Source organism: Arachis ipaensis, chromosome B02 (genome assembly GCF_000816755.2).
Source record: "Arachis ipaensis cultivar K30076 chromosome B02, Araip1.1, whole genome shotgun sequence".
Lineage (NCBI taxonomy): Eukaryota > Viridiplantae > Streptophyta > Magnoliopsida > Fabales > Fabaceae > Arachis > Arachis ipaensis.
Window position 1 is genome coordinate 93,905,656 of NC_029786.2, and position 9,510 is coordinate 93,915,165.

Below are 9,510 nucleotides of genomic sequence, written 5' to 3' on the forward strand. Positions count from 1 at the left end.
ATAATATTTTTGTCCATCTAACTTGTCAAAAAATTTAATAATATTCTTGTCAAAAATATTATTTTTCGATATAACAATAATATATACAACTATGTTATATGTTGCTAAGTATAGAATATATAAATTCTACTCAAATAAATTTATATGAATACATCCCTTAGTATTCTTGTGATTTTTTGTCAATCAAGGTAAGCAAATCAATAATGAAATTAAATTAGCACTAATAACTTATTTATGATTATAAGATAATGATTTACATAAAGAAACATAAATATTTCAAAATGACACGCAAACCTTTTCATATCTTCAATGGCGAGAGCATTTAAGCTCGTAGACAAACTTGTTAGAGCAATAAACTGGCTCACTTTGGGTTTGGAATTAGAAAATTAGCTTAAAAAAATTCGCCATAGTTCCTGAAGGAATCAGAGACTGGTGAGTGAGAGCAAGGAGAATGAGTGAGAGAGAAGAGAGAGTTCAGAGAAGAGTGATATGAAAAGTGAAGAATTTTATTGCATTAACTAAGATTTACAAGACTTACAGCAATACAAGACTTATACAGCATACACTAGAAGTTTTTGAAGATGCCAGATCAGCAAACTTAACTAACCTCCTAATAAACTTAACAGTTAGATAAACTTGAGTAACTGACTGGTCTTCTTTGTTCACTTTCAATATCTTCTTTCACTCTATCAATTTTTTTTGAAACATAGGAAGCTCAACACATTAAAGTGGAGCAAAACACACAAACATAGCTTTATGAAAAAGTTTCTAACATTTAATCAAACAGAAAAGTAATGCTCATAATATAAAATAATGTGATAATCAAAATGAAACTACCCAGTACAAGTAAGTATAATGGAATGATGAAGAAGTACTATTTGTATATATAAGAACATTTGCTCTATAAATTATATAGAGTACATAAAAAGTACATAAAAAATACATTAGGTTAACTACAAAATATTTTTTTTAGTATTTAGTTTTTATTTATTTTAAAATTTTCAAATAAATAAAAACAAAAAATTAAAAAAAATATTTTGTAATTAATCTTATGTACTCAGCATGTATTTTTATTATAATTAATTACTATCAATATTAAACTAAAACTAAAAAAAATATTTTATAATTAATTTTATATATTTTTTATATATTTATATTATAATTAATTACTGTCAATATTAAACTAACAAAAAAAATAATCTAAGTAACAAATTGCATGAAAAGTGCATCCAATTACAATGGAACAGTAAAAATAACAATTTGGGAATTCAATAAATCTATAAAGAAATAAGTAACAGAAACAAGTTGAGAAAGCATGGTGAATTGGCAAGTGAGAAAAAAGAAAGTAAAGAAGGTAACCCACCGCAATCTCTTATTTGTAATTCTCTCGACTTCTATAAATCATCTGTCTCCTGTTTCATTTTTGTAACTAACAATTAAGGAGCTTAATTTATGTGCGTTGCTCCTCGTTTTTTTTATTTCTTGATATTTTGCACACTCTAATGTAAGAGTTGTTGACTGTCTTTATTAAATTTATAAATAATCTAAATATTACAAGTATCAAGTAAATAAAAGATTTATTTTGTTTATATGAGTTACATTTTTTTTTTATATTTTGCACACTCTAAGGTAAGGATTGTTGATGGTATTTATTAAATTTATAAATAATCTAAATATTACAAGTATCAAGTAAATAAAAGATTTATTTTGTTTACATGAGTTACACTTTTTTTTTTATAATTTTATCTTTAATAGAAAGAAGAAAAAGAATTAAATAGATATTAGATAAAATTGGAATAATCAATTATAAATAGAGATATTTTTTATATTTAATATATTAAATTTGTTTAGTATGAGAATTGATTTTAAAATCTCAAAGGAGTACACAAAAATACACACACATCAAGCATGACTTCTTTAATATTGTCGACGATAATGACAATTATTATCATCGAGTATCCGAAAATACACACGTACACAGGAATAAGTCATATTTGTAACACCATAACTTTTAGCATCTCATGATCGTACTAAAAGTTCAAGGATCACTTACTTCTAAATCCTTTTTATTTTATACTATTTTTATTTAATATCGAGCATTTGCGAGTACGAACGAAAACTTTAATTATAAAAACAAAAGATTTATTCTTAATCACTTAATCACAAAAATACATCTATTCACATAACATTATATACATAGATTTATCTCAGAATTCTCAAATTCAAGCCCTATCCCTCTGAAATTTCCAAAACAATAATTGACAAGGGAATAGTAAAATTTAATATTAAACCAAAATCTAAAAAATACGAAATACATGTATATAAAACTCTGTGAATCGATCGGGACAAAAATTTAAAGAAATGGTAAAGATGGATATTAAACTCAAATATATAAATTAAAAATATATCTATTTAATAAAATAAACTAATTTTTTATTTTTTAAAAAATAAAACTACTAATATTTTTATAAAAATTTTAGAAAAATCATAGTCCTCTATTGCCTCAACAAAGCTTTGTCACTGGATGCCATGGCAAAGAAATATATGTTAGCTCCAATTATAAATAATAAATTATCAATATATGGTACAAATTAAATAACATTTTCAATTTATAAAAAGAATAATTATACTGATTTATTTATTAATACAAAAGAAGGCAATAATGGTCAACTAGGTAAAGAAGACACGATGCTATACTGTGGCGGAATTGGTGGACGAACATGACAACTTATTTTTATTACAAGTCTAGAACTATCGTCAAACATAAGATAATGGCACTGGCTGTGAAATTACACGTATACACTTATTTTTATTATTTGAAAATATTATGAATTAAGTGTTTTGAACCCATTAGAACTCTTGCAGATAATGTGTTCTGCTGGAAAATTAGAAGGAAAAGTTAAAAAACCAACTCATACAATAACAATTTAATATGTGAATAAAGATGTACAATTATAAGGTTTGTTCGTTTGAATTTTTTTCAACAAGCAAAGTAGGCATATTAAAAGTTAATAGATATCTTAAGAAAAACTATTTAAAACATGATTTATCTTTTAAAACATTTTTTTAGAAATTAAAATAATTAATAAAAAGATTGTTAATATAAATGATTAATTTTACAACTCTGCTAAGTAATTAACTAAGAATGTAACCAACCGCAGCTAACTAGTATATAGATTACAAAAAAAAACCCAACAAAGAGGGAAAAAAAAGTTTAAATTCATCGTCCTTTGAGTCTTTTTTTTTTTTCGAATTTTTGAATTCAAATTATCATAAGAAATATTCAAAATCAAATGAAAGGAAATATCTAAAATTTTTACGAAAAACATTTAAAACAAATGAACACAAACATCTAAAATTATTGTAAAAAAATTCAAAACTTAATAAAAAGAAACATTCGAAACGTAACAAAAAGAAACATTCAAAACATAAAAAAAAGAGATATTCAAAATTATTGAAAAAAACTAAAATTAAAAAAAGAAATATCCAAAACATATAAAAAAAAAACACATTTGAAACTTAGGAGAAAGAAACATAAAAAACTAGTAGAAAGAATCATTCAAAACCTACAAGAAGAAGAAGACAGACGCTCAAAATCGATTGGAATTAGAAGACAGATGCTCAAAATCTATTGGAATTAGAAATAGTAGAGGACGATGTCGTACTGCGTCATTCACTGCGGGAGGACGGCGTGGTTGGTGGCAGACGACTTGCGATTCTCATTCGCAAGTGTGTGGCGCAAGCCGCAACCCACCTCTTCGGTGTCACCGTGGTGGGTTTTCTGTCGTTGTTAGCGATGGATGACTGATGAACGGATTTTTGACGGTTTAGAATTTCTCAATGAATTCTCGTTGCAAGTATAGTTTTTAAACCAACAAATAATCATTTCATGCAAAAAATTGTTTGTCACAAGTAACAAACCCCAATAAAAATAAACCGAAGTATTCAAACCTCGAGTCGTCTCTCAAGGAATTGCAGGGAAGTGTACTTATAATTGGTTATGGGATTTTTATCTTTTTGGGTTTTGAAATAAGGAACAAGTAATGTAAATAACAAGGAAATAAAATAATAATTGAGAAAAGTCTTAGCAAGGATTGATAATTGGAATTCCTATCCCTATTATCATAATCACTTGTGATGGCAATTGCCTTTTGCTATCACTTAGTTAACCTCTAACAATTGAAGATAAGTCAAGTGAGTAAATCAACATGAACCCTCAAGTCCTAATCAACTCCTAAGGAAAGACTAGAGTTAGTGGAATTCAAGTCAACTAGCAACTTTCAATTGTCAATCAACAAGAGACTTTGACAATTCAAGAGTCTCTAATTACTCAATCTTAGCTAAGAACATAAAAAGCTAGTTTAAAATCCAACCAAGCATTTCATCAAACACTTGATGGGCGCAAAGTAAAAGCATAAAAAAAAATAATAGAGAATGTAAAATCTAAAACCAACAATTGCAAGCATCAATGATAACAAATAAAGGAAGAAACAATAAACATGAAATACCTCAAATTGCATTAAAAGTGAAATCAAATTTAACATGAGAATTCATAAACTAAAATAGCAACATAAAGAGATCAACAAGAGAAATAGATAAACTAAAGTACTAGAACAAATAAAAGTAAAAGAGAAACTAAATTGCAATAAGATAAAATTCAGAATTTGAGAAGAACTAAATCTAAAAATCCTAAAACCTAGAGAGATCTCCTCTCTCTCTCTAGAAAACTACATCTCAACCTAAAATTATGTGAATGAAAGTTGTATCAATGATTCCCCCACTCTGTAGCCTCTAATCTGTGTTTTCGGGTTTAGAACTGGGCCAAAAAGGAGCCCAAAAATCGCCCCAAGCGTTTTCTGATACGTGCAGCACGTGGCTCTGTCACGCGTACGCGTCGCTGAACTTTCGCAAGGTCACGCGTACGCGTGATCTACGCGTGCCCGTCGCCTAACAGCGAGCATGGCAACTATAGCAAATTGCATATCATTTCGAAGCCCCGGATGTTAGCTTTCCAACGCAACTAGAACCGCCTCATTCGGACCTCTGTAGCTCAAGTTATGATCGATTTAGTACGAAGAGGTCAGGCTTGACAGCTTATCAATTCCTGCAATATCTTGTATTCCTTCCACTTTTGCATGCTTCCTTTCCATCCTCTAAGTCATTCATGCCCTATAAACCCTGAGAACACTTAACAAACATATCACGACATCAAATGGTAATAAGAGAGGATTAAAATTAGCAAATTTAAGGCCAAAGAAGCATGTTTTCAATCATAGCACAAAATTAGAAAGGAAAATGTAAAGCATGCGAATTCTATGAATAAGTGTGATAATAATGGATAAAATCCACTAAATTAAGCACAAGATAAACCCTAAAAATGGAGTTTATCAATGACTTGTGGCTAGCAATGGTAGACGGGTGCTGCGACATGGAGCAATGACGCGTTTGTGGCGTTAGGAGTTGGAGAGGAAGGTCGTGACGTGATGTGTGGAGTGAGAGAGTGCGCATTTTTTTATCGCAAACCTTGTTTTTTGAAATTTAAAAATTAAATTTTTTGAAAAGTTGGCTCCACTTAACTGCATATAGAGTTGGTTAGCTATACTTAATACTTTCTCTTAATTTCTTTATTAAGAGAAGAGAAGAAGGACGGGACGATCAGAACAAAGATGACAGCATTATCCACCCTCGTAAATATCCAACTTATCCTAATTCGATTACAGCAAATAGAGATGGCACAAAAACAAGTGAAACTACGAGTAAAACAAGGTTTAAAGCACCCTGTAAAATAGAATTTGTAAAATAGAATTTGCAGCTCAAACCTCTTTTGGTGGGAATCAATACAATTCTCCTTGACATTAAATCTAAGTTTGGTGTTGGGTGTGCTTCATCCACTAAACAGAAAGTTTTCAAGAAGAAAGTTCCCAGAGGATGGAGAGAGGATGGAGAAACAAAAAGATCCCCACTGAAAGTTTCTCTCCAAAGTTGAAGGTGGTGTTGACTCGTAATCCAGTGTTGCCTTATACAGTAAACAAAATCCTCTCTCTTAAACATATTGAGCTAATCTATGAAGACACAGAGGGACGATTCATAATGAGAAATAAGGAGTTGAAGCAATATAACCAACCTCCACCCTAACAACAATCAACCGTCAAGTTAGTGACTCTATTCAATCTCCTCATAATATACATATTCTCCAATTATAATTATTTCTATGATAAAATTATGTGCTTGTTATAAGAAATTAGAAAAATTATTGTTTAGACAAAATTTCGATAATCCAATTATTTCCCACTTACTGTGATGAAAATTTTAGTCCCAAAAAGTTTATGCACGTAGGAGTGTACGCGGATCGGATAGGATCGGATATGGTTGAAAATTCAATTCGATCCGCACAATTTTCATCGGATTGGATCGGATATGATATCCGGGTTTTTTAGTGTTGGATTCGATCCGATCTGATCCGCAAATGTGCAGATCAGATCGGATCGGATATCGGATATATCCGCATAATTGAACCTTCTCTTTTTAATCATATTTCTATGTAAAAAATTCAATAAAAATATTTCTTTCATACTTTTAAACTTATTTATTCCTAAAATATTTTTAATCAAACTTTTCCTAAATAACAAAAATAAAATAATACAATATATGAATAATAATTACTAACTAAAACATACAAACAAATAAATAACCAAACATATATATATTTATTTATTTTTAATTATTATTGTGCGGATCTACGGATCGAATATGCGAATATAGAGCAGATATCCGCAATCCGATCCGTAAAGGGTGTAGATCGGATCCTATCCTATCCGATTGATATGTGTATCGGATCATATTTACAATTTTCGGATCAGATGTGGATATTTATCACGAATTTGCGAATACGATCCGATTCATGAATACTTCTATATGCACGAAAATCAAGCTCCCATGTTTGGCTTTTCGATTATTTTTTCTCAAAAAGCTGCATTGTACACCAAATCAACATGGTGTATGTCCTAATCTGAAATCAATTTCGTTTTTGTTGGTGCAAAAATGGGCAAAGCAATTGGGACACCACTTTAGCCTTTGGCCAATGACGTGTGAGATAAAATGAATTGAAGGGGATGGCAAAGCCAATATGATATGTAATGAAGTTGCGTATGCATTTATTTTAGTCTCACTTTCCACTAACTATACATCATACATATCATTTCATATCATATGTGTGTATGTATCATTTCGTACGTGTAAATCCTAATTGTTGCACATTATTTTCTTTTAAGATTTGTTGGTATCTAAGAGACTAAGAATACCACCGAGAAAATTTTTCTATAGTTCTCGTTTGTTACTCATTTGTCGTAAAAAGAATCTCACATAAGTTTTTACATGATAAATAGTAAACAGGATTAAATATATTTTTCTTTTCTTTAATAAAAGACCAATTTTTTGTTAATTAAAATATTCAAACTCCACGATAAGCTTTGATTATGACAAAATTAACAAGCCAATTAAACTAGTTTGCAAATATGGACCTAGCATATTAACAAACTAAGGCTGAAAAAACCTAACCATAGGCTTTGATAAAAAAAAAATTAGACTTCAATCTCTTCCTCTTGATTTGCTTGTCTTTATTTTCGAGACATATATAAGATTTAGGTGACGTTTGAAAGAAAGACAAAAATTAAGAGACAGAAACTAAAATAAGTCTCACTATTATATTTGATGTAAAACATGCAGAACTGAATTTATGTCTCAATATCATGTTTGGTTTGAAATTAAACTAGAGACTAAAATTTTAAAATTACTAAAATACCCCTAAATTTAAAACTATACCCTAACTCCCTCCTATTTTAATTTTCGGTCTCAGTCTCCCCTGAGTTCGAGCAATGAAGGAATCCTCCAATCAACCCCGCTGCCGACAGCACCGTCAAGGTGCGCCACAATGTCCCCAGTGCTTCTCAATCGCGCTGCCAGGTACTCTCAAGAGTCGTTCGCCGCCTTTGCGTCTGCCTTGCCACAGCCGTCGCCGTTCCTTATACTGATGTTTTTGGAACCTGGCACATAATCAAGATAAGGTAAAACAATAACTCAACTTAGAAACAAGATAACAAAATATTGTACAAGATGACATACTTACCTTCCTGCGGTTTGTTTTTTCAAGGAAGTAATAAAATTGTTGGTTTGCTTTGGAAAAAAAAAGCCTGAGGTACGATGAGTTTGGTACTGCCTAATGTCTTTTTTTTTCTCTTTGTATTAATGTGATGATTGTGAATAAACTAAATGTTCACCTGGTTGTCTTGTGACAGCTAATAAAGAGTTTTCCTATGAATGAAGTATAGAGGGCATAAGAGACAAATTAATTGTCCTATTTGAATTTCAAAGAGTTAGACATCACTCACATGTTCCATTTTTATGGAAGGCCATTCTTGAATACTTTACTGTCGAAGACAAGTTTCCGTGGAAGCGACATCTAGAAGCTTGAAAATATGAAGCTGGTCATGATTACAAGTTATGAAGTTATCAAGATTGTTTGCTTTTCCCTAACATCAAATTTTAAAAGGGAAAATTCTATGGTGCTGATCAAGGATGTCAGCATAACATGTTGTTTAGGCGTGTAGTTGTTAGAACAGGACACGTGATAATTGCGTGTTGTTGCTGTCGTGATTTCCATTTCGTGGGAGTTTTTTTTTTTTTCACTTGTGGGAGAGTTTAATTAGCAAAAATAATGTGGTTAACTTAGTTGGATTATTGGGCTGGGTCGTTTGTGAGCCAGCAAATTTTTGTTAGTATAAGAGAATTTGTGTTAGATTATTTGTGTGATGCACCTTAGCATTTAGCATGAAGGTTGTTAAAAAGAACTTATAGAGTTGTTAAATTCTCAATTATCAATCTTTACAAATAGTGAACAGGATTTGCTAATGACTTTCCATCAATATGTACTGTGTAGAAGAAGATTGAGACTGAGTAAGCAATAACAGCCAAAAAATGTAAGTATGACTTGTGGGGTTGTTGTTCATGGGAGAAATGAAATATTTACTGTGTTTATTATTATAATATTCTACTATTAATAAAATAGTTTGTTTTGGTTGTTTATAATATTTTTTAGACTGGTAGATCAAAAACTAATTTATCATGGATCAAAACTTCATTTAAGAATTTATTTTTGGTCAATAGGTTGTTGCATACAAAAGATGAAATTTAAAACTTCGACACTTATTTAAATGGACTAATTAGACTAAACAAACACAAGTTGGTTAACTAGTTCGCTTGATTAATTAGCTCTTTTGACCATGTGATGATTTTTTGCATTTTTGTAGAATAACTGAACTAGGTCATAGAATTTTTTGTAATTTTTATTCTGATGAAGCTGATAGCTTTTGAATGTGGATTGTGGATTTGTGGTATTTTTGTAGCATGCTCAAAAAAAAGGTGGTGGTTGTGTGAAAATAAAATTTAAAAAAAAAGTTAATAATAATAATAATAATAATAATAGTTTTCAAATTTTTCTTCATTTTTTGGTCA

General features: G+C 30.2%; 3 long non-coding RNA genes across 3 annotated transcripts in view; 1 reads left to right on the plus strand and 2 right to left on the minus strand.

The window, feature by feature from the left end:
• The window catches only part of LOC110268994, a 19,745-nt gene that overhangs the window by 9,823 nt on the left and 412 nt on the right, over positions 1 to 9,510 (minus strand). The window lies entirely within an intron of this gene.
• LOC110268993 lies at positions 7,729 to 8,246 on the minus strand. The gene is made up of 2 exons (XR_002357825.1): positions 8,126 to 8,246; positions 7,729 to 8,042 (listed from the first exon to the last, which is right to left on the minus strand). It is a non-coding gene; the product is annotated as an uncharacterized LOC110268993 (long non-coding RNA).
• Positions 7,935 to 8,670, plus strand: LOC110268995. Its single transcript, XR_002357827.1, has 2 exons — positions 7,935 to 8,063; positions 8,150 to 8,670. It is a non-coding gene; the product is annotated as an uncharacterized LOC110268995 (long non-coding RNA).